This window comes from Pipistrellus hanaki (assembly GCF_964339955.1).
Source record: "Pipistrellus hanaki genome assembly, chromosome: 3".
Lineage (NCBI taxonomy): Eukaryota > Metazoa > Chordata > Mammalia > Chiroptera > Vespertilionidae > Pipistrellus > Pipistrellus hanaki.
The window spans coordinates 156,731,643-156,757,807 of NC_140505.1; the positions used below are offsets into that span (position 1 = coordinate 156,731,643).

General features: G+C 41.0%; 1 protein-coding gene across 1 annotated transcript in view; it reads right to left on the reverse strand.

Moving 5' to 3' along the window:
- STK38L (serine/threonine kinase 38 like) overlaps positions 1 to 23,627 on the reverse strand; it is a 65,091-nt gene extending 41,464 nt beyond the window's left edge. Inside the window, exons 1-2 of the mRNA XM_084879647.1 lie at positions 23,553 to 23,627; positions 17,617 to 17,691 (exon numbers count right to left, since the gene is read on the reverse strand). The gene's annotated coding sequence lies outside the window, so the exon portion shown is untranslated. The remainder of the gene's footprint in view (positions 1 to 17,616; positions 17,692 to 23,552) is intronic.
- Positions 23,628 to 26,165: the final 2,538 nt, after the last annotated feature.

The window sequence follows — 26,165 nt, forward strand, 5'->3', positions numbered from 1 at the left end:
GCAGCCTTACTATCAGAAAGTTCTTACATCTGCCGAAACCAGTTTGGCTCAATGGATAGAGCGTCGGCTTGGGGACTGAAAGGTCAAGGGCATGTACCTTGGTTGTGGGCACATCCCCAGTAGGGGGTGTGCAAGAGGCAGCTGATCGATGACTCTCATCGATGTTTCTAACTATCTCTCTCCCTTCCTCTCTGTACAAAATCAATAAAATATATTTCAAAAAAAAGAAAAAAAGAAAGAAAGTTCTTACATCTAACCTATATCTCTTTCACTGAAATTGAAACACACTTCTTTTTCTCATATTCTCCATAAAAATGAAGAATTTCACTGTAGCAATTAACATGCTCAAATGCTGACAGAAATAAGAAAAAGGTACTAATAATCTTTAATTCTCTTCACTGAAAAAAATTACATATAGTCAGTCCATTCTGCAAAGAGAATTGCTTGTCTTCCAAGAAAACTCTGAAACTGATTTGAAAATAAAGTTGCTTTTCTGAACTTCAGGACTTGTAACTATTGAGAGTTTAAAAAACAAAACCCTTCATACTGCGTTTAAAGGTCTATTAACAATAAAACCAGCCGAAACCAGTTTGACTCAGTGGATAGAGCATCGGCCTGCGGACTGAAAGGTCCTGGATTGGATTCCGGTCAAGGGCATGTACCTTGGTTGTGGGCACATCCCCAATAGGCGGTGTGCAAGAGGCAGCTGATCGATGATTCTCTCTCATTGATGTTTTTAACTCTCTATCCCTCTCTCTTCCTCTCTGTAAAAAATCAATAAAATGAAAAAAAAAAAAAAAACAATAAAACAATAAAACCAGCCCTAGCAGGTTTATTCAGTGGATAGAGCGTCAGACTGTGAACCAGAGGGTGCCAGGTTTCCAGTCAAGGGCATGTACCTTGGTTGTAGGATTCTCCCTGGCCTGGGCCCTGGTTGGGGCACGTGTAGGAGGCAACCAATCCATGTGTTTCTCTCACATCCATGTTTCTCTCTGTCTTTCCCTCTCTCTTCCACTCACTCTAGAAATCAATGGAAAAATATCCTCAGGTGAGGATTTTAAAAATATACTAAATAATAATGTCACAGGTAACTCTTATCAAACACCTCTTCTGTGTCAGGTACAGTGCTAAATGTTTAGCATACATGACATGCTTCGATTTTCAAAGTTCTATAGAATATGTTTCTCACACTGACAAAAGAAACTGAACCTTAGTTGCCATCCCAAAGACATACAAGTAAATGCAACCTAGCCTGCTTTATACCACAGCCTAACTTATAACCCATTCAGCTACATCATCTCTCATCTGACCTTTATTTTTAAGTGTGTAAGCCTTCCTTCATAGAGGACTTTGTTCCTCAAAGCAACAAGTTCTTTATAACAAACTAGATGCCTGGTGCACAAATTCATGCACGGGTGGGGTCCCTCTGGCTGGCCTGTGGGGATTGGGCCAAAACCCATATCCAATGTCTCCTGCAGTTCCTACCTGCCTCTCCCGCTCATCCTGGCCCCACTGAGCCTGCCACAGGCTTGCACCCAAATAGTCTTGATCAGGAGAAGCTCGCACCACCTCAGCCAGTCGTGAGCTCTACATGTGGCGCCCTCCCGAGAGGAGTGGCCTGTGGGATCTGGCTCTTTAATATCCCCCGGAGTACCCAGATTGGGAGAGGGTGCAGGCCAGGCCAAGGGACTCCACCAGTGCACAATCGGGGCTGGGGAGGGACGCAAGAGGTTGGCCAGCTGGGGAGGACTGCTGGAGGGCTCCAGGGCATGTCCAATCTGTCTCAGTCCTGATCAGCTGGACCCCAGCAGCAAGCTAACCTACCGGTTGGAGCTTCTGCCCCCTGGTGGTCAGTGCACATCATAGCAACTGGTTGACTAGTCGACTGTCTGCCCCCTGGTGGTCAGAACACATCATAACAAGCAGTTGAGTGGCCTTAGCATATCATTAGCATATTATGCTTTGATTGGTTAAGCAGTTGACTGGTCACTGGATGACTGGACATTTAGCATATTAGGATTTTATTATATAGGACTAGTGGCCTGGATCATGAAATTTGTGCATAGGGGGAGATGAGATGTCCCTCAGCATGGCCTGCACCCTCTCCAATCTGGGACCCCTGTGGAACCGGGCCTAAACTGGCAGTGGGACAATCCCTCTTACAATCTAGAACTGCTGGCTCCTAACCACTCACCTGCCTGCCTGTCTGATAGCCCCTAACCACTCTTCCTACTGGCCTTCTCGCACCCTATTGGCCCCCTGTCAGCCTCCTTACCCCTAAATGCCCCTCTTGCCAGCCTGCTCACACCCAACTGCCCTCCGCTCCTGGCCTGATCACCCCCTAACCGCCTCTGCCTTGGTCCCGCCACCATGGCTTTGTCCAGAAGGACATCTGGAAGGTCTCCAGGAAGGTCTCCCGGTCTAATTAGCATATTACCCTTTTATTAGTATAGACTAGGGGCCCAGTGCACAAAATTTGTGCACCTTGAAAGGAACTGTGGGCCACAAGGCTGTGGTGAGCACAGGGTAGGATCTTGGCTCATCCTCTGCACCTCCGCCCGGCCTCTCCTGTCGCAGCCCCTGATCCCATCTGCTGGCAGTCCCCCCCGCCCCCCGCAACATTCCCACACACTGATGGCACCAGCCCCACTGGCACCCACTAATGGTGTGCAACAATTGGGGCTGGCGCACGCAGCGAGTGTGAGCAGGGCCCATGCCATCAGCAGGTGAGAGAGGCTGCTGCTGCCCTGATCGCCCCACAGGAGCAAGGGGAGGTAGAAAAGCCCTCATGGGCAATCAGGGCTGGCAGCCACTGCTCGCACCCACTGACTGTGCCAGTCCTGCTCACCCTCGCCAAACAATCAGAAACAGTGGTTGCAAGTGGCAGAAGCAGCAGGTGCAAACGGCGGCTCCAGTGCCGGCTGCAGGTGTGAGCAGGGCAATCACTGACAATAGGTGCGAACGGCAGCTGCCAGCTCTAATCACTCCTCGAAGCAGGGAGGGGTGGAGAATCCCTGAGGGTGATCGGAGCCAGCAGCCACTGCTTGCACTCACTGACCACCAAGTGATCGGGGCTGGCACCACTGCTTGCACCCCCTGACAGCACCAAGCAATCAGGGCTGGCACCAGGTGCTGGCAGAGGGTGCGAGTGGGGCTGGTGCCAGTAGCAGGTGCAGGGGCCAGCAGCAGATGCAAGCACCTGGTGGTACTGTGGCATGTGGGAGCACAGAACTTTCAGTAACCAGCAGAGGCTCACACCAATGACAGCAACTAGCGCCTCACCTTGGTCTGATGCCTCCACTCACCTGCTCCACCATCCTCCGTTGGCCAATACCCACCATGTTTCATACTCTGCTGCCTGTTGCCAACACCTGCCAGGTTCCGTGTGCACCCCCTGGTGGTCAGCGCAAGTCATAGCAACCGATTGTTCAGTCTATTTGCATATTAGGGTTTTATATAGATTTTACTTTTCTCATCTCTTCCCATTATAACATTTGTGAAAATATAGCAACTCTAAGGGTTTACAAAACTAAAGAGTGTCATACTTACGAATATAGCAAAAAAAAATTTAAACTATGAAAAAATATGTACAAGATTTAGGAGCTTGATTAGCAACTATAGCACTTTTGCACTAAATAAATTCTCTGTTCTTTCCACCTAACATCATCCATCTATATATCTATCTATTCTCACATCTAGGCCAAACTATTATATCTTTAGAGCTGTAAAATATATTTTGGCATCTGGTGGGGCAAATTTCTCTTTTTCCTTTGTATTTCCCCCACAGATTCTTACACAATGTTTTATATGAATACTAGAGTATGGATGCAGGAAATTCATGCAAGGGGCTTGGCCCTTGCCACCGCGGCTTTGTCCAGAAGGTTGTCTGGAAGGACGCTCAGAAGAATGTCCAATCTAATTAGCATATTATGCTTTTCCACCTTGGGAACAAGTATCCAAATTCAAGGTTAAGGTTTTTAAAAATCCCCTTAAAAAAGCTACATCCAAAATTATAATGCCTGTATTAAGTAAGACATTCAATAACTCTATCAGGAGATGTCTGCAAGACAGTTGGGGCTTCAGTCCAGCAAAAGATAGAAAAATAGAAGGAAGATACTAGCTAGGCTAATCATTTCACTAGTTCTAGGTAAGGCTGATCAAATAATTGGCATCATTAGTATACTGACATACACTGGACAGTATACTAGTAGGAAGAAACCCAAGTAGTAAGAGAGATGACATGAGCACTCTACTATGCTATAATACTCTTGAAAAAAGCAAAAGTAGCATACAAAAATAATCAATACATGTGACAAGTAACCCTGGATGGGCCTAGCTGCTGTGGCTCAGCGGTGAGAGCATCGTCCTGTTCACTGCCAGGTCTTGGGTCGATTCCTGGTCAGGGAACATACCCAAGTTGCAGGTTCAACCCCTGGTTGGGGAGTGTGCAAGAGGCAACCAATTGATGTTTCTCTCTTTCCCCCTCTTTCTTTCTCTTTCTCTGGAATCAATGGGAAGAAAAAAAAAAAAAACCTGGGTGGGTCTTTCTTTCATAAGCAGGGCTTCAGAATAGGGAAAGATCCATGTGGACTGGAGTGCAGTACTCAATTAAAACTAATAAATTGGGTAGGTCAGCTTTAACTTAACTGAATGCCTGGCAGTCATCAAAATTTAATGACAGCCATTGAGAAGCCCATAAGAAAAAAAACAGTGATGATTTCAACTTGGATTATAAATCAAGACTGAGTCACATTTACAGCACTTTAATCAAAGGTCAGCGATCCTATAAGCAAGCATCTCTCATTGTTCTTGCAGCAGCTACTACAGATGGTATACACTGAGTGGCCAGATTATTATGATCTCTAAATGCATAATAATCTGGCCACTCAGCATATATCCTATTTAATAAAAGGCTAATATGCAAATTGTCCCCTCGACCAGGAGTTTGACCAGCAGGCAAGCCAGCCAACCTCCCATGTCCCCTCCCCCTGGCCAGGCTGGCCAGACCCCACCCATGCACGAATTCATGCATCAGGCCTCATATCCTATCTAATAAAAGAGTAATATGCAAATTGACCATCACTCCAACACACAAGATGACTGCCCCCATGTAGACACAAGATGGCCAGCAGGGGAGGTCAGTTGGGAGGGACCAGGCCTACAGGGGAGGGCAATTAGGGGTGACCAGGCCTGCAGGGGAGGGGAATTGGGAGGGACCAGGCCTGCAGGGGAGGGCAGTTAGGGGCAATCAGGCTGGCAGGGAGCAGTTAGACATCAACCAGGCTGGCAGGGGAGTGGTTATGGGGTGATAATGCTGGCAGGCAGAAGTGGTTAGGGGCAATCAGGAAGGCAGGCAGGCAAGCAGTTGGGAGCCAGTAGTCCTGGATTGTGAGAGGGATGTCCAACTGCCCAGTAGGATCGGGCATAAACGGGCAGTTGGATATCCCTCGAGGGTCCGAGATTGGAGAGGGTACAGGCTAGACTGAAGGTCACACAACCCCACCCCTGTGCACAAATTTTGTGCACCAGGCCTCTAGTGTATACACACACACACACACACACAAAGTGGCCAGATTATTATATGTTCAGAGATCATAATAATTTGGCCACTCAGTGTACATCAACTGTGATTAGCACTGGATTACACCAATGAGAAATCTCTAAATGCTTTGTGACTTGAGGGGCTATTCAAAATCAGAATCTGATCTGACTCCCCCTATTCTTGGCCTAAAAAGTTCCTATTCCATTGGACTTGCATCCACAAAAACTCCACCCAGCTTCCTGATATCATGGAAATGTACTAGCTCACTCAGAAAACCTAGTATGTGGGCTCATCTATTTGTGGAAAGAGATAGTTCTTTCCAAAATAACTGAGTCAAACATTTTTAACAGCACTAGATTTGTTTTTTTATTTAAAAAGAAAGCGGGGGGGGGGGGGGGGGGGGGCCTTTTTTTGGTCATCATTGAATAAACAGGATGAGTACTCTTTCTCCTTACAAGGAGCAAAAACTAATGCTAAACACAGCTGGGAATACTGATTGGTACGAAACAGGGTAAAAACTTTAAAAAAAAAATTTATATCATATGCAAACTCTACAGTTGTTTAATTTTTAAAGCTTTATTAGAGAATGCAAAGCAAGACATTTAGTGACTTCTTTACCAATCTGTCATGCCAGGAAGCGTTACTCAGGGAGGGTATCTTCTCTGGAAATGAGCAGAAAGCTTACCTGGTAGTTGGTTTTAAGGCATCTTCACTAAAATCAGGAAGTTAAAACTATTTAACCTTCTGAGAACCCTGCCAGTTTTATTATACTGTTTGTACTTTTAAAGGTAACTATTAATACTTTAAATTAAGCAGAGAGCACAGCAGGGTTGAATAGTTTTCACACACAAGCCTCAGAACTCTATTTGTAATGAGATACACTGTAAATCTTAAACGTACTCCACACCAGACAACTTTTAGTAAGTGAAAGTGGGATAATTTGGTGGGCTAATCATTTTTGGAAGTGAAACAAAAACTCTATGTAGTTCCCCACACACTTCAAGAGTTATGAAGGTCAAATGGAAGAGGTAAAATTGCTTTATAAAAGACAACACACTGTTCAACATAAGGTTATACATGCACTGAAACAATAAAAACCCTAAATCCAGGATAATGGTTATTTCTGGGGAGGGCGGGAAAGGAAGAACTAGAAAGGCTTCTCAAACTCTATCTGTAATGTTTTGTGACTTAAATAAAATCTGAGACAAATACTGTATAATATTAACATTTGTGCATCAGACACATAAATGTTCATTATACTTTTCTCTTTAACTCTCTGTATATTTGTAATAAATCATAATAAAATCTGCAACAATAAGTTTTATAATACAATCTTAAGAACATAAAATTACTACAAAGATCCGAGGAATCTGTCTTTTAAAGGTTTCTTATAGTTTTGTTAAGGCTACTTAACTTTATACATAGAGTATCTCGCTTTCTACTAACAACTATCTATTTTCCTTACTAATATAATCACCATTCCCCCCCCCCCCCCCCCCCCCCCGCCCCTTACACTTCCATCTAACAGAACTGAAATAAAAAAGCACAACTCTCTCTGGAGCATATGGACAAAAGAAGCTCAGTGAGGTGGGCTCAGTGAAGCGGGGTTCTGGGGAGCAGCTTGCAGAGGGAGGGGAGAGCACTGGACAGAAGACCAGTGCCCAGTGGAAGAGGCAGCCAGGCCTTTTATCAGACTTCATTATTTTGTTTGAAACATCATGACTACCCAAAATACCAGAGAGACCCCTTTTAAAAGATCAAAATTATATCCCAAGCATACTAAAATATTTCTGGATGAAATAATATAACACCAAGGATGTGCTACAAAATAATATAGCTGAAACAAGACTGGTATTGCCTCTCCTAAACCATATGAGGTATGTGGGCAGGTATTTATTATCTCTACTTTAAAAATCCGAGGCTCAGAAAATTGATAACACTTGCATAAGGTCACATACTTAGAAATAGAGCCAGAATCAGGCTCCTAGTTCAGGGCCTCTACCACTCTACCTCCGATACTGGACCTATTCAATGAAACAAATCATAAACACTCCACAGGAATTAGCAAAGTATAAAGACCCACCCTTGTTTTTAAAAAATCAAACACCAAATGGTTTTGTCAACATAGCATAAAGGTCATAAGGTTCTAAAAAAAGAGCTAATAAAGTTTCTTTTTTGACACATCAAGGCCACCTTTAACTAAAGTCATAAAAGGAGCTAATTTAGAAAATAATGCTTTTCAAATTTCTGATGTGTGCTTTTGTTTTCCCAATATTTATGTGTTTCTTTTAGAGTCCACATTCACTGCCAAAGTTTTCAGTACTTATCTGAGACTTGGGTAAAGGTTAAAGAGCAATTTTGTGTCCCCAACCCATAGAGAAAACAATGTCTACAATTAATCCTCACAGACTCTACTGCCAAATAGCAAGCAGGTGCATTATACTGTGTGTGTGCCCGGGCAGTGGAGAGGGGTGAAAGAGAGTAGAGAGAAACATTAAAAACAAACCACATTTGGGGGACTCATTTCTTCTAAGGCATTTGGCGGCTGACAAGATGATCCTGCCCTTGAATACAAGGAAGTTGCACCCAGTCTCACAAAGCCCAGCTTCAATCACTCCAAACAGAAGACTGGACTTCCCTCCAAGACAAATATGGAATTCAATCTGTGTGATGCCTTGAATGCAGCAAATTAATTTGTAATCCTTCATTATGACCATACATGGGAGGGAAAAGAGCTACTTCGTTAATCCCTCCTTAAGGGGGAAGCAACAGGGGGAAAAAACATATCATTTAAATCCCATAGCAAAGCTTTCAAACGTTTCCAGTAAGATACACACCCTAGTTGAGTCATCAGCATAATACTCTACAAGTGTATCACCTCAACACTAACTATCCTTCCAATACATGATTGTTCTAACTCTGTGCTAATTCTACTCAGTGTGGTTAAGAAGTTATAACTTGTTTCATTCTTTCCCTTTAGTCATTTAATGTTATAATTTTTAGAGTGAATGCATTGCCCTTAATTCACTTAGGTATTTAAATCTATGGATAAATGAATAAAGAAACCACAGCTGAGCAAAAATTATACCTGAAAATAGCCAAAGCACTGAGGCAACCTAAAGAAAATTGTTTCATGAATCAATGAGAATGTTCTAAATCCAAAATTAAGATTATTAGGAGGAAAATTCTTTGAAACTAAAGTTAATATGTGGACATTTTTCAAATATGTTTAGCTATTTATCAGCTACTTGTATAAGAGTTGTATACCACAGTCTTTTAGGAAGGGTCTATCTCAACTGAATAGTAACTATCCAGCTTGAAAATCAGTTGGAACCTTCCTATGTGGTATTTTAAAGACCATTTCCACTGACTACTAACCAAATATTTGTATATGGCATATGGGATACTGAATGGAAAAAGTGATGAATTTCCTGAAATCTTTCATAGGCCATGATCCATTCTCAGAGATCCAAAGCTATTCAAAATGTTAGCTTGACAATACAAGAAAAAAAAAGAAAAGAAAGAAACATCAATGATGAGAGAGAAACAGCGATTGGCTGCCTCCTGCACACCCCCTATTGGGGATCAAGCCCACAACCCAGGAATGTGCCCTGACTGGGAATTGAACTGATGACCTCCTGGTTCATACCCTGTTTCCCCGAAAATAAGACAGTGTCTTATATTAATTTTTGCTCCCAAAGATGCGCTAGGCCTTATTTTCAGGGGATGTCTTATTTTTCCATGAAGAAGAATATGGTACACATTTATTGTTAAATGAAAATAAAGGAAATTTATTATAAAAAAAAAAATGTTAGCTTGATACACTAGGTAACTCCAGCTCTAAGCTTTTCCTACCTTAAAAGTACTTGATCCCACCTACCGCATTGAAAATGTGTTTCCCATTCTTTCCCCATCACATTAAAAACAAACAAAAACAGAGTTTTAGGTGAACTCTTCTCCAGAAGCTAAAAATGAATGTATACTTCTTTGGATACCAAGTTGATAATGAATCTACTTCTAAGACTCTGAACTGTACTGCCTACATTTGAATTCCTCATTCCACTCTTGCTAACTGTGTGATCTTAGAGAAGTTAATTAATCTGTCTAAGCCTTGATATTCTCATCAATCAAAAGGATTTTTAATGGTTAATAAAAATTTAGAACAGCACCTGACACACAATAAGTGGTCAATTTAAAGAAACAATTATTATTATCATTGTTATCAACGCTGTTGTTAATTTGAAAATTATACTGTTAGCTTGTCCCTCTAACATTCCTCCAGAATGTGGAAAAATCTGTCAAAAGTTAGTTAGATCTCTGCACTACTCCTAAGTTAAAGAAAATGATACTTTGATAGTTTGGTCACCAAATTACACATTGTAATGAACTTAAGTATGTAATTTAACATCATAAGGATTCAACTATAATAGCAGTTTAGGATTCATTTGAATCTCTTATGAGCAACTGTTGCCGATTTCAGTCCCTAAGTTATGAGTATTAAACTCTGGAAATCATTAAGCTAAAAATAATCACAATACATTTGGAGAGACAGGTGCATCTGCAACTAGGCTACAACACAGAAAATAAAACTAATTTGAACAGGGGATTAAATAGGTTCATTTTTCCTGGGATTCAAAAAAGCAAAACAAAACAGCAGCAGCCAAAACAAGAAATAATAAAGATTGAAAAGTTATATGCTATTAAATGTAACATATGCAAAATGAATATGCCATAGTTATTACTATGTTTTCAAGCTTTTATATAAAACCTAATCTACACATATTAAAATACTAAAGCAAAAAACACAATATAATCATAGAAGAAAAAATAACCACAAAATAGCACATTTGCAACATGAATAAACTCAGAAACAAAGCCAAAAAAAAGCAAGTCCTAGTATATAATACATACTCTATGATTCCCTTTAACCAATGTAACCGCAATAAATTCAATAAAAATAAATAAAATTTTTAAAAAGAAATAAAGTTCAAAACAAGCAAACCTAGAAAATCACATTGAATCAATGGGATATATTCTTAGGTGATAAAACTAGTATAAGTAAAACAAGAGAATGCTTACTATAAAATTAAAGACAGTCATTACCACTGGGAGGAAGAAGGGCACACAGGAGCTGCTGGGACATTGGTAAAGTTCTATTTCTTTATTATTATTATTAACTAGAGGCCTGGTGCATGAAAATTCATGCCAGGGATGGGGGTCTCTCAGCCCAGCCTGCCCCATCTCACGGGAGCCCTCAGGGGCGGGAGGCGACCTGGCTATCAGGGGAAGGCAACACCCCCACCACACCTCTGTTGCTGCCACTGCCCACAGTGCAAGCCTCGGCTGGCCCAGGTTAGCTGAGCCTCGGGTGGCCCTGGGCAGCTGGACGGCCGCCATCCAAGGCTTGCCTGCACCTCAGGCCGGCTCTGGGCGGCTTGGGGGCTGAGGGGACTGGGGAACTCCAAAAGTCTTTTATGACAAAGGGGGGAATAAACCTATCAAAGTAATTCCAATCAATACAATACCAGGAACTCTTCAGACATATGTATTAGAAGCTATTCAGCAATACCAGTCCTTGAACCTCTGCCTTTGAATTCTGAGATACAGCTTATCTTTTCCTAGGCCTTTAAGACAGCGGTCCTCAACCCTTCGGTCATCACATACCACCAGTGGTCCATGGACCACCGATTGCCAACAGCTGCTCCAAAGGTTTCCTTAAACCAGCAGTCGCCAACCTTTTGGACTTCACGGACTCCCACTGTTCCATGGACCACCGGTTGCCGACAGCTGCTTTAAGGGATACCCTAACAGTGTTTCCCAAACTTTTGACATATGTGTACCCCTTCTATAATTTTTGTAACCCTGAGTACCCCTTCTACTCATGAGAACATAGAATTAGGCGCAACTAAGCACGGTGCAGTGCATATCCCCACCAAACTCCGGTGCAGTGCGTACCCCCACCAAACTCTTCCCGTAGCCCTGGGGGTACGCGTACCACACTTTGGGAAACACTGTTCTACAAGAATGAGCAATACAACCGAGTAACACACCTTTTGTTTTCATCCAACCTAGTCTCTTATTTCTAGCTGTCTGCTGAATATTCCAACTGGATGCCTTACTCACATAACTCATATTTAATTATGTCCAAAAATAAATGCATTAACTTTTCCCTATTGCAAACCTTCTAGCAACCACATTACTGTCCGTGGTAATAACCTTTCTCCCATTCAGTAAGCTTGGAAAACAGCCTAAATTCATCTCTCCTTTTCCCATTTCCAGTTCATTAATAAATGGTGTCAAAATTTCTCTCCCAGTACACCTTACTCTTTCTTCTTACTTCCACCACTCTGTCAGTCCAGGCCCTGATAGCACTGTGAGTGACGTTACTGCACCAGCATTCGCATAGGTCTTCCTGATGCCATGTGTTCTCATCTCTAAGCCACATCTCCTTTTGCAGAACTTGGAAGATGTCACCCATTGGCTCAAAAAGTACTAAAGCCTTCCCCTTTCTACCACTGCAATTTATACCTGGCTTTTATTAAACCCTATAATTTGGATCCATCCTAACTACTTAACTTGATTTTCTGTTATATACCAATCTCCTCCCTCATCAACCAACAGACATGCCATAATCAATCTTACCACCAAGCCTTGGAATATATGAATTTAAAAAGAAAAGTCCTTCCTTTCCCCTGTATTCATATTTAAAGAACTTAATGAATTTTCCTCTTCTATTTAGCTTTTCCTGATTAATCCAATTTCATTTGTATCACTTTTCAGAATTTGTCTAGCACTTATTACGAATCTCACAATTAGGCATTTATTTCCATACTCGTATAAGTGGATTTACTGTTATATATGTTAGTCATCTATTAAATTCCGTACTTCTTGAGGACAAGAGCCATACCTTATTCTGTCCCCCACAATATTTAGCAAGGTGCAGAACTCAATATTGGATAACTGATTCAGCAAGAAATTATCAACTTCAGTCCCAGCCTCTCTTTAACATGCATGTAATGGTTTAGGCAGGTCGAGCACCATCCTAAAGGATATCATAGGAGACTCTTAAGCACATTCTCATGAAGTCCTTTTAGGTATAATTCTGTAGTGATGACAGCAGGGTATGCCCCATATTATTCCCAAAGTTCTAGGGAATAATACTTGCTGTTCTCTAAGTATGAACACCTTCCAACCTTCAGGAGAACAGACACTAGGTCTTTTGAAAGAGTGCTTTGATTGGAATGAATGTCACAGAGAACTGCATAATAAAACAAATGACCTGAATAGAGAGTCCTGCTTATTCACAAGTCACCAAATCTCACTGAGCCTCAGTTTAACTCAAGAGGTGCCATGCTGTTATTGTTTAAGTGATAGTAACTGCCAGCTGATGAGAAATATTTTTGTATGTGAAGTTCTCTGGAGTCTTCAGAGGGCTTCTTACATACCTGATCTTTTATATTCTGACCTTTCCTAAATACAGGGTGAAATGGACACCAAATATCATTTAAAACAGAGTTCTTATATAACACATATTTCATTATATGGTTGGTATGAGAATGCAATTTTATCCAAACACGTTCCCACTTACTTTTCCCTTCCCTTTCTGCCACTTTCTGCCTAATTAGGACTATCCAAAATTTATGGTTTAAGTCTTAAAGGTTTTACAACATTTCAGAAATGTACCTATAATTTTCACGAATATTTACAGTGTATTGGTTTCTGTTTCCCTTTCTGCTCAAGTTTAAAAACAGGGAAACACGGGTATACATACACATTTTTTATTAAACCCAAAAATATTTTATTAAGACAAACTGTCAATTTTTGCATAACAATACACCCAGTGTATTTTTAGAAAAGATTACTGGCATTTTTATTTAATCTTAAAATATGGCACTGGTCCCACCAGTGGCACCTGGAACAGGTGTTAGAGGAATTTAACATCTTTTAACCATATGCACTTCTCCTGCCCCCACCCTATGCCTCTCCCGCCAGTCTGCAAGCCTTCTTTTTCTTTTCCTGTTCTTGTCTTTCATTTCTCTTCCTGTAATGCCCATAAACTTTTATTATTACCACTAATGGCACTAAAGCTAACACAGCTGCCAACAACCCTAAAAATAGCCGAAGCCGGTTTGGCTCAGTGGTAGAGCGTTGGTCTGCGGACTGAAAGGTCCCAGGTTCGATTCCGGTCAAGGGCATGTACGTTGGTTGTGGGCACATCCCCGGTAGGGGGTGTGCTGTGCAAGAGGCAGCTGGCCAATGTTTCCCTCTCATCGACGTTTCTAGCTCTCTATCTCTCTGTTAAAATCAATAAAATATATTTGAATAAAAAGAAAAATTTATTAAAAAAAAAAAAAAGCCTAAAAATAATACAATGGATCTAATTCTAATTGGAGTTAACTTTTTGGTTGTCCTTAGAAAACAACTTAACCATATTCTGATTCAGTGGCCCAATCCACAAGACAGAAAAAAATAAATAAATGGCTGTAGAAAGTAAACCTATAGTATGCTTTTCAGCTCCAACAGACTAATACAGATTATACATACAAAGTTCAGAATCATGATTTGCAGGTGCAAGTTTCTGAAGGACAATAAAAAGGTGGGACGGGGGCAAACTAGAGACAATGTCTGACACCATTTGAAGTTGGAGTCATGCTAAGCTGTTAAAATACAGGAAGGGTTAAGTAGAGAAGACAGAAAGAAATCAAGGCTAGACTCAAAATTAAAGAACTTTACCACAAGATATTACAGTCCTGGGAAATTTTTAAGGGTTCCATAAAACTTTATGGGAAAGGCACATAATTATGTTCTTACCATAATCCCCTCCCTCAGTCAAGCGCTCTTGGCGCTATGCTTTGATACTGCATTCTCCTTACACAACCCTAGTTGCTCTACACATCCATCAGAAAAAAGGGTCTTTTGTGGATTTCTTTCTCTCTGTATCTCTCTGGCTAATGGTATCCTTACCTTCTCTGCTTAATTTCACAGAAAGAAAGCAAGAGACAATTTATCTCTGGAAATATACTTGCAGGCTGGGGCGGGGGTGAGGTATAGGGGGGGTGGGAAACACAGCACAGGTGCTTATGCTAGGATGCAAGAAACAGAAATACAAAAACTCAAGAGTGCTAAAGCTGGATAAAATAAGGATTTTAAAAATGGCAAATAAAAAGTTATTTTATAAAGCAGGTCTATCTATACTATCCAGCCACATGTCCCAATCCTAAAATAATCCAGGTTCTCATGGCTGCCTAAACAGTCTTTACATCTCTATGCTATAATGTCCTCCTGCTGCTTGTTGGCCTGAAAAAACTCCCAACTCAGCCTTTAAGAATAAGCTCTAACACCATCACCTCCAGACAAAGCTTCTCTGATCCTCTCAAACCCTTGCTCCTTTCCCTTAGGCGCTCCGCACACTGCTCCTTCACTACAGCAGCGGTGTGCCAGTGCAATTACTTCTATCCCTGCGAGTGCAGCTCTGTGGGAGCACCGCGTCTTTCCATCACTGCATGTCCTGGTACACAGGACGTACCTCATTGGTCATCCCATAGGTCTCAACACACATCCATCCGAGTCTTTTTCTTCCAATCCAACCTAATTGAGAACTTCATAATCTATTTCCTATATTATTATTTTTTAATAATTTCTTTCCCCCCCCCCCCCAAGGATATGCTATTATTCATTTTAGAGAGAGGAAGGAAGAGAAGAAACATCAATGTGAGAAACATTGACCGGTTCCACCCAGTATGTGCCCTGACTGGGGATGGAATCCGTAACCCTCTGGTTTACACAACAATGCTCCAACCAACTGAGCCACCGGCCAGACTCTCCTAGATTATTTAAATCAGTCTCTTCAATGGTCTTCCAATTTCTGAGCCTTCTTCCCTGAAATCCATTCCACATTCATTCCTGCCACTGTAATCTTACCAAATTACAACTTTAATTAAATGTACCAGGTTGAGCAGTTGATGATGCAGAGAATGAAGAGCTGAAAAACACCTGTTCTCTAAGCTCAATGGGCTCAAATCCAATAGGACACAGAGAGAAATAAATAATTAAGTAAATAAGTAAATAATTTATCAGGTGTTATAGAAAATATCCAACTCATGCTAATTCCTTGACCTGGCTTGTCCTTTACTTTAGTTTAGATGGTCAATCAATATTTCATTTTATATAAGAAGCCTTCCTAATATCTCCAGCCAGAAGCAATCTCTCCTTCCTCTGCTCCTACAGTACCCTTATCACTTCTATTTGAGTTTATACCCATACATTGTGTCTCTTACTTGATGAAACCTTTCTAAATGAAAGGGAAATATACTTTGCATGTCTCTATTTTGCCATGGCACCTAATACAGTGCCATGCAAAAGCTGATAAATGTTGAATTATGATAGCTAACCTCACTAAAACATTATGAGTTTGTGATTCCTTTAGGATTTGCTACTAATAAGAATATCAATAGGCCAAATATATGCAATTCAAGACTAAAATTTTTCCATTCTAGCCACTAAAATAGAAAAAAGTCTATTCTGTTTGGCTAGATAATAGTGGACATATGGGGAATATCCTCAACCAGATTTGAAAGATGTGTCCAAACAAAATGGACCTCTATTATAAAAACACAACAAAAGGCAACTCCCTAGTTCTACAAGCCAGACAGCCAGCCTCAGTGACAAATACAGAAAAATTATGAAGGGCAAACATGGTGTGGCATTTCCATAACGGGGACAAAGTCAATGGCCAAATGCTTACCTAAGTAAAAATGCCCACAGCTTAGTAAAAATCAGACACTGAGAGAAGAAAATACTTCAAAAGTGGATCGTTAAATAAGCTCTTTTATCTCTCAAATAACAAAACTTTTCAGAGGGGAATACTTAAAGCTTTTATCCATTCTTTAAAGTCTACACCCAATTTCCTGCAACAGTGCTACCATAAGCTACCTCTCCTTATTAGGATCCCCAATTCTTTAATTTCACTTTTGAAATTATGTCTTTCCTACCTCCACCCCATTCTTTCACCATAATTGTTTTAGTTAAATGCAACAATTGTGTGCAGAATGAGGTAGATAGCAACTCAACTATCATTCACTGAACTATCATTCACTGAATTAAAGACTTCTAACATTTCATGATTTAAAATGTAACACTATAATTTCTACTTCTCAATTTTGGCCAAAAACAAAGCTCAAAGCTCAAAATTAAAAACACCTTTTAAGAAAATGCTATGTCATAATGATATTTATCTGCTCCTAATTGGCTTGAATGAAATCAGAACATCTGATTATATCATTTATTTCAGCATTAAAATTGCTGAGGGCAAAAACTGTGTCTCACACACTCATTTTATAGATTCCTTAGCAAGCTGCCTGTAACAACTTTTAATCTACAGACCTGAGTTTAAGTTTGCTATTAGAATTAAGTAAGATATATAAAAATGCTTTATAAAACTATATAGCATAATACAAATGTAAGGTGTTACTAGTATTATTATTACCATAAACTCTCTCTAAGAGCAAATCCCCCCTATAGGAAATCTGAATAGAGCTGAATTACTTACGTATATTTTTTCCAAGAGAACTTATGTTTGACATGCAAAACTGTAAATAACTCCTAAAAAAGGGAGGAAGAAGTAGGAAAGGGGGGGGTGGGTGGTGTAAAAGAGAAAGCAAACCTGGGTCTTAGGGATCAATTTCTAACTCTTCAACTTACTACCTACCTATGTGACCCTGGTCACTTCACCTCACTAGACTCCAATTTCCTCATTTGTAAGTGGGGATTAAATTAGGTAATATTTATATTTATATAAAGTACTTAGCACTATGTATGCTACAATAGTAAGTGATAAGTTAATGGTTACTGTTATTGATTAAAATAATGTTATACCCATACTCTAACTGATGGTATTCAAGAAGAAAAGGAGCTAGGAACATGTCAGAATGGAAGCTGATATACAGAGATCTAAATATATATATATATATATATATATATATATATATATATATATATATATTACTGTAGGGAGACAAAGTTTGAGAAACATAGGTTACACAACGCATTTTCATATAAATGTGCAAATAACTTACTGTGTCTCCAGGATTGCTGAAGAATCTAGAGAACCGAAGCCAGTATCTCCAAGTCATAAAAGCAAATAGCAATGACTGTATGGAAGGAGAACAGAATCAAAAAATCAAAATAAAAACTTTAAAATGTGCTTATTGATGTATACAGAAGCTTCTTTGTTTCCATACTTTCCAATTTTTCTAAATTTTCACAGAATGAAAGTGAGGCCCCGCAGCAAAGGCACAACAACTTGATTGCAAAAAAAATAGATGGTATTAACTATCACGCACAGCCACTTAAGTTTCTGCCTTCTTGCCATTTATTCTGGGCACACTGTTGTATTTGAGGTTGATTTTTGAGGTATTAAACATTATTCATTCCATCATATTAAGTAACTGCAAAAGCAGTAAAAGTGTTCCAAAATTAGGAAGACTAGAATCCTTTCCTGAATCAGAGGTAGAGAGAACAAATAATTGTAAAAGGTAAGAAAGCAGTGGATACTGCCTGTGCATATGAGATCAGAGTCTTATATACTGTAACACGAAAAATCCATACAGGTGGAATCAATAAGATTCAGCAAAATACAAGGAAAACAGGAAACCTTCTGCATGTGTGGCCAGAGAATCAACATCATTTCGGGTTGTCAACTGGTCAAAGATAATTCAGGGGATAGCAAGGAACTTATTTAAGAATTTAAAAGCTGAGCATTTAAAAGAATTTAATACCGGTGCTACTATCATAAACTATAGACAAATTGCCAAAGTTTGAGGCCCTTTTGAATTTACACAACACCAGTGTGAATGGTCAGGTTCACTACATGACATGTAACCGCTAAGGTCTTCCCTAAGACTTGTGCAGAGACTATCTACGAGGGGGGCTACCTGTCTCAATGGGTTTTCAGTGTAGACAAAACTAGTCTATTATGGGAAAGGATGCCCCCAAAATTTCTATCAGTGAAAAGGTGAGAGTATGTCTGATGTATTTGTTTGCATTTTACTAAGAATAACTGTTCAAAACCAAACCTGTACTTACAGGAACATAACTTTGTTATAACAAACTACAGTTAACTGACTTATAAACATCTCCATGAAATTATCAGCTTAGATACTGATAATTTTGCCAATCAGGGGTTATTAAATGAAAATAATATACTATCACCTATTAATTTAAATTGTTTAAATAAAAAATATTTTAAAAGTTTTTATTTTTCCACTTCTACCTTATAACAGTAACGTAAGTATATATGGGCTTTATATCTTGACTTTAGTTCTGCTACTTTTCCCAGTAGGTTTTGAGCTCATCAACCATAAACTATCCTGCTGTGGAAGTTTACTAGAACTACCCCATTCAGACAAGAGAGAACAGTTATTATATTCGTTCACAGAGACTGTGCCTCTGGAGTTCTACTTAAAACTGAGTCACTCAGGGCACTGTCAAAGAGTAGAAGGGTTTGCTTCTTGCTGGATAGGGAAGGACAGGCAGTACCCCTACCACTGCCCAGATATATTTTATTTCCTAATCTTTAAATCCACTTGAGTTAATTGTGATGCCAATATTTAGATAACCAATAACAAATGTGAACTATTCCTGAAATTTCGTAAGTAAAATCAATTGGACTATTCATTCAACAAAGCAGTATTTACTGAGTAGGCCTATGCTAGGCAGTGTATTTCTATTGCTTTTTTTGTTTCACAATCCCAAAAAAGCTTTCAAAGTTGCCTTAAAATAAAGTATCAGTGATTGAATGTCTCTCATTTTATATATATATATAAAACACTCTATTCAAAATACTGATTCAGGCATTATAAATTTAGCTGTTCGTGGAAATAAAAATTAAAAGGGTTAGACTGGCATTCGATCATTAAATTCCAACATTACAACTTAATCCAAAAAATACCCAGTGCCAAGTCATTTTTAAAAATTACAAGACAAATTATATGATTCAGAAATCCCATTAGGCAAAGGATTTTAATATAGTTATAACTTCTTATTTCTAAATCCTTATAGGTATGTTACTAGGTACAAAGTCAAATTTATCAGAAGTCCCACTCAGTGGTTACTTTTAAATTGCACTAAGAGCCGAAACCAGTTTGGCTTAGTGGTAGAGCGTTGGTCTGCGGACTGAAGGGTCCCAGATTCGATCCTGGTCAGGGGCATGTACGTTGGCTGAGGGCACATCCCTGGTAGGAGGTGTGCAAGAGGCAGCTGGTCGATGTTTCTCTCTCATCGACGTTTCTAACTATCTCTCTCCCCTCCTCTCAGTAAAAAAAATCAATAAAATAAAATATTATAAATTGCACAAAGAGCAACTTCCAAAAATTGATTAAATATCTAACATGCCAAAAACAATTTATTTACTGGGTTTACATTATTTTGGAGCTCTAAGAAATGGATCCCTAAATTTAGTTGTCAGAAAAATATATTTTCCCAAATCAATTATTTGTAACTAGAGACCTAAGAAAGATCATCAAGAATGGGAGAGAAAATAAGGAAAGTGAATAAGGACATAGATCCTATATAATCAAAGGCTGATATGCAAGTTGTCTCCTCCGGAGTTCAACAGACCAAACTCCAGGGAGTTCAAATGCTCGCTATAACACACGTTGACCACCAGGGGGTGGTGCGGAACAAAGGAAGGCTACAGCCAGCATCTGGCAGCCAGCAACAGGGGGTGAAGAAGTCAGGGATCAGGCCTAGGGACCCTAACCATGTACAAATTTCGTGCACTGGGCCTCTAGTCAGGTATAAGCTAGAATGCCTGGGTTGCAATCCTTGTTCTACCATTTTCTAGTTATCTGACCTTAGTACCTCGTTACCCCATCTGCAAAATGGGAATAATACAAATATCTACTCCATATTGTTGTTGTATGGCTTAAACCCAGGTAAATTACTTCATGTAAGGGTTTATTAGCAAGTAGCATTACCTAAAGTGCTTGCTTATTATGACTATCATATGACTCAATCATCCAAATCATCTACACAAATGCCTTGTACTACTCAGAGCCTTCTTGAACTGGACTAGTGGAATTTAATACCTCCCTCTTTGACTTCTCTACAATATGTATTGTGTTTCATAGTTGTTTGAGTAAAATTCCCTCCAATTAGATTATATCTCTTTGAAGAGAGAGACCACATCTGAGTACAATGGGCAGCAAATACTGCTCATTGTTGCCCTTCAATTCTCTCTCTAAAGGTTCTGAATAATAATACCATACTAATCAGCAAAACTTTACTTGGAGCTTTACATAACCAGTGAACTTAAATATTAATCATACTTTGATAAATATTCTCTTAAGACTTAAACAAAAACTTGGGAGGAGGGGTAAACGAGGCAAGAAGGATTAACTTAATATTTTTATACTGGTCAAGAATATCTTTTTTAAAAAGTATATTTTATTGATTTTTTACAGAGAGGAAGGGAGAGGGGTAGAGAGTTAAAAACATCAATGAGAGAGGAACATCGATCAGCTGCCTCCTGCACACCTCCTACTGGGGATGTGCCCACAACCAAGGTACATGCCCTTGAAGGGAATCAAACCTGGGACCTTTCAGTCCACAGGCCAACGCTCTATACACTGAGCCAAACCGGTTTCGGCAAGAATATCTTTTAAAGTTTATTTATTTTTAAAATTTCCTTATGCTTTAAAACCTTACTTTCATTATCTCATTCAAAAAGCCCATGATGCTTTTAATATAAAAATACAGAAGCACCATTTCTGCATATGTCATGTCTAACCTAATCATAACTTGCCCATCTGCTGATTTGCATGTAATCATGGGATGCTGAATGACAATAAGCTTGCTTGATTCACCCTACACTATTTATGTAAAATAAAATAATTTAAACTTGACATCAAGATGTACATCTCTCTGGCTTTGATTTCTGCTCCCTTTTCCCTCTTAACAATGTGCCATTTACACACACACACACACACACACACACACACACGCACGCCTTCCATTTATCTAGGATTACCTAAGAAAGCACCTTCTAAAGTATCCCACTTTGGTAACACAATGGCGTGTTGCGCTTACTTAGAGAGAAGAGAACTTTTCTGAAAACAAATGGCAGAACTGAACCCAGTGCTTTGTTACCAATTTCAAAAAAGTACCATTTTTCCTTTTGAAATTAATTTTTCAGCATAAAAACTGTTGAGGACACCTATTTACCTGCACACATATTCCAAGTCTTGATTCTTTTAATCTGATCCTCAACTTGAAAACAAATGCAAAAACAAAAGGCTAAAGAATAACTGCACCCATTTAACATAGTTTTTCTAATTTTTTCATTCCGCAGTGGCAGTGCTTTTCAAAGGAGTACCAACAGTTCACCCTATTTGCTTCTTATTCTAAACACATCCCGACCAAGGGGAAACATTACCGGCCATCTTAATAAGAAGAATGGAAAAGTGCAAAGCTAAGACAGATCAAACCAAACACTTTTTATTCATTGTACTCCTTTTCAGATCAGAACTTTGCACATGAAAGTACTCTGAACCTATACAATAACAAATGTCATCACAACTTAGTAACATTTTAAACTAACTTCCCTTCCCTCCAATAGTCCAAGACTGGCTAATTCACGTACGGTACAATACCTCTCAGCTACTGGGTAGAGAGTAAAATAAACTTAATTGTTTTACGTATCCTGAGGTATATATAAAGAAAAGCAAATCAAACACAAAGAGGTCTCCAGGGTCTTACGTACACATACATATACGATCGAGACAATGAACTTTCAAAGACCCTTCACTGGATACATAATAAAATGGCTTTAAATCAGAGACCCTGCCTTGAAGGTAGGGAGACCTGGCAAGGTTAAGCCTCCACTCCACCCCAACCACCGGAGGACAAGGTCTCCCCGGCCAATCCCCATCCCACAACCAGGAGTCATCCATTCAAACCACGCTGTTCCCTCGGATTTCAGCCGTCGGAAAGCTAATACTCAGGACTTTCCTGAGCAATGAATTGCCTTCTCCCAAAACTTAACAAAAGTTACGTGAAACAGACAAGATTGTTGGTTGGTTCTGCATTTTACCTCGTGAAGAACAGAATCACACTTTTGGACAAGCCGCCTCGACTTTCAGCAGCACCACCAGCTCCACACCCCCCGACCCGCCACCCGCGCCCCAGTTCTTTTTACCTCTCTCCCCTAAACTACACCCCGAAAAGCGACCCACAAAAGTAGCCGCAGTAAACCGGGAGGAGGCTCCTGGTTGGGGGTGGGGGGTGGGGGAGAGAGATAAAAGTTTGCTCTTTGGCTGACAACTTTCTAAAGGTGAAACGTCTCCTACCCGATCGGGAACAACCTTTTTTTTTGATTGGCATACCAAACCACCCCTCGTCTGTCCGCGACGGGAAAGGGGCAAAAAAGGGGAGAAAGGGATGAGGAAAAGGAGGGTCTGTGGGGCCAGCGGTGGGGGACGCCCGGCCGCGCGCACCCCGTGCTCCCGGGAGCCCGGCGACTTTGGCAATCTGACGCATCAGTTTTTGGGGATGGTACCCAAACAGCCCCCCACGAGGCAGGCGCCGCGCCTGGCACCCCCTCCCCTCGGGGGCACCGGCCAGAGGGCACGGGCCGGGCGAGCCCCCGGGGGGCAGGTAGCCGGCGAGGAGCCGCCGCCGGGATTGTTATTGTTTACGAAGCCCGGGCAGGACCGGGAGCCGGGCGGGCGCCCGCGGGAGGGCTGAGGAGCGGCGGGGTGAGAGGAGCCGGGAAGGACAAAGATGCCTTCCCAGGCTCCAGGCTGCCCCTCCGGACACCCGGGGCCGGCATCACCCCGGGGATCCAGAGGGCCGAGGCCGTCGCTAGCGCTTCACCGGAGGCATGAGCAGCCCCGACAAGAACCCGGCTTCCCCCGGACACCCTAAGACGCACCGGGTCTCTCCCTTCGGCGCGCAGCCTGAGGGCAGGGGCGGCGGCCCGGCCCCCCGGGCGCCCCGGCATCCGCGCACTCACCTGTCTGCCGGCTCAGCCTCCGCACGGACCTCCGCCGGCCCCGCGCCCGCCCGTCCGCTCCCTCCGGCCAGCCCCGCCCTCGCCCCGCCCCCGGGAGGTGGGCCCGGCGGCCGCGCGCCGAAATCTCGAAGCGGCCTCCCGGAACTCTCGCGACGTCTCCCTCCTCGGCGTCTAGGTGGCGAGGCTGTCGCCACTCGGCCCTGACGTCACACGCACCACAGCCGGAAGTAGCCTTCTGTCGTCAGCGATGGCCTCCAGCCCCGCCCGTCTGGCTCCGGGTGGATTTCTGATTGGCCCCGGAGGGGTTGGCTAGAGAGTCAGCACTTGCCTCCCTCGTCAACCTCACTTCCATTTCCCTCTTCTCTACCCAGAGCTGGCTCAGGCCTCTCTTGAGAGGGGCCTAGTGTGTGGTCACATCAGTTACATGTCCTGGATGTAGTCAGAGTTTTTTCCCCCCCAAGACTTCATAATGCATTTGCACAATGAAATGCAAAGAGTGTTAGAAATAGGGGCTGGAAAAAGGGAAGAAAGAAAGAAAGAAATAGGGGCTGAGGGATATATCTTCACAAATCCGTACATTTCTCAGATTAAGAAAATAGGATCAACCAATAAGGATTGGCTGGTCAAGTCGTTTTCAGTCAGTAGCTATGGGATCCACCGAGGTTCCCTGACCCTTCTATTTCATCATCGCTCAACTCCAGAGACCTGAGAGGGGCTTGAGATTTGGAAAAGCCACAAAATATTTGATAGCAAACATGAAAATTTTGCCTGCATTATCTTGGAAAGTCTAAAATAACTGACAATGCTGACCTATTTTTATTATTTTTTTAACATATTTTATTGATTTTTTACAGAGAGGAATGGAGAGAGAGTTAGAAACCTCAATGAGAGAGAGAGTCATCGATCAGCTGCCTCTTGCACGCCCCCCACTGGGGATGTGCTCGCAACCAAGGTACATGCCCTTGACCGGAATCACACCCGGGACCTTTTAGTCCACAGGCTGATGCTCTATCCACTGAGCCAAACCGGTTTCGGCTATTATTATTATTATTATTATTATTATTAGGATCAGAGAACTAGAGAAAAACCACCTTCCTGTAGTATGGTGTAGAAGTGATGGCTTTGGGAAGATGAGGCATTGGAATTTTAGGAGAAAACTTCTTGGAAAAAACAAGAGAATAGTTCCAAATTATTGTTGACACATTTGTCTTAATCTGAATAGTGGAGATTTTATAAAAGACCTTAGCTTTTAGACTACTAAGATAATATAAAAAGCTGATACTGTGTTTGCAAAAAAATATAATTAAGAGATGCCAACCATTATCTTTAATTTCACCAAGAGCAGGTGACCCTGCAAAAGACTTAGTGAAGCCCTAACTGATTTGGCTCAGTGGGTAGAGCATTGGCCTGCAGACTGAAGGGTCTCAGGTTCGATTCCAGTCAAGAACATGTACCTTGATTGTGGACACATCCCCAGTAGGAAGTGTGCAGGAGTCAGCTAATAGATGTTTCTCTCTCATTGATGTTTCTATCTATCCTTCTCTCTTCCTCTCTGTAAAAAGTCAATAAAATATATGTTTTTAAAAAAGACATAGTGAAGAATCATTTTTCTCTCTCTTTTTTACATGCATACATAGCTAGGTAGCTATACTTCATGTTTTTTGTATTGTATTCTTGGGGAAATCAGTTCCACCTATATCATCTGATCATTTGGAGGCTCAAATGGCAATTGCCTTATTTAACCATAAGGAGGCTTAATAGTGATCAAACATGCTTGACAGAGACTTGTACACCTCCCTCCGTGTGTGTGTGTGTGTGTGTGTGTGTGTGTGTATACTAATACAGTGGGTAGGATTGAGAACAGTTTATGGAATGTTCTACAAAAAATTTGTTTTCAAATGTGTCATACTTAGCTAGAGTAATATGGACTACTCCAGGGTATCAGATTAGGATAACATGAGATAGGCTAAGACTTTGACCTCCAGTTTCTAAATTGAGGCCATTCTAAACATTCCTCCAGGAGATTGTTGAAGGTGCCTGAATTGAAACAAATTTAGAGCCATGTGTCCTTTTGGAGATTTTTAAAGCTTAAAAAATTATGGTTAAAATTAGAGACTTGCCTAGCTGGCATGGCTCAGTGATTGAGTGACCAGAAGGTTACAGTTCAATTCCTGGTCAGGGCTCATGCCTGGGTTGTGGGTTCAGTCCCCAGTAGGAGGTGGGGGACTGGAGGCAGCTGATAAATGGTTCTTCCTCATCATTGATGTTTCTGTCTGTCTTTCCCTTCCTCTCTGAAATCAATAAAAATACACTTTTTAAAAGTTGTCTTATTAATCTAGATGTATAAACAGAGGGATTAATATAATAAATCATGAATCCATACAATGTAATATGTTGAAAATCATATGTAAATAAATGGTTAATGACATGGGCAGATGTTCAGAATATACTGTTAGTTTTGGGAGTTCTTGTAAAGCAGGTTACTAACAGTGTAAGATGCTTTGTATAAAAATTACTTCAAAATAGTATGTGTGTGTGTGTGTGTGTGTGTATATATATATATTGGGTCGGCAGCTAAGTAATTGCGGATTTTTTAAAGAAAATCAAAGACAA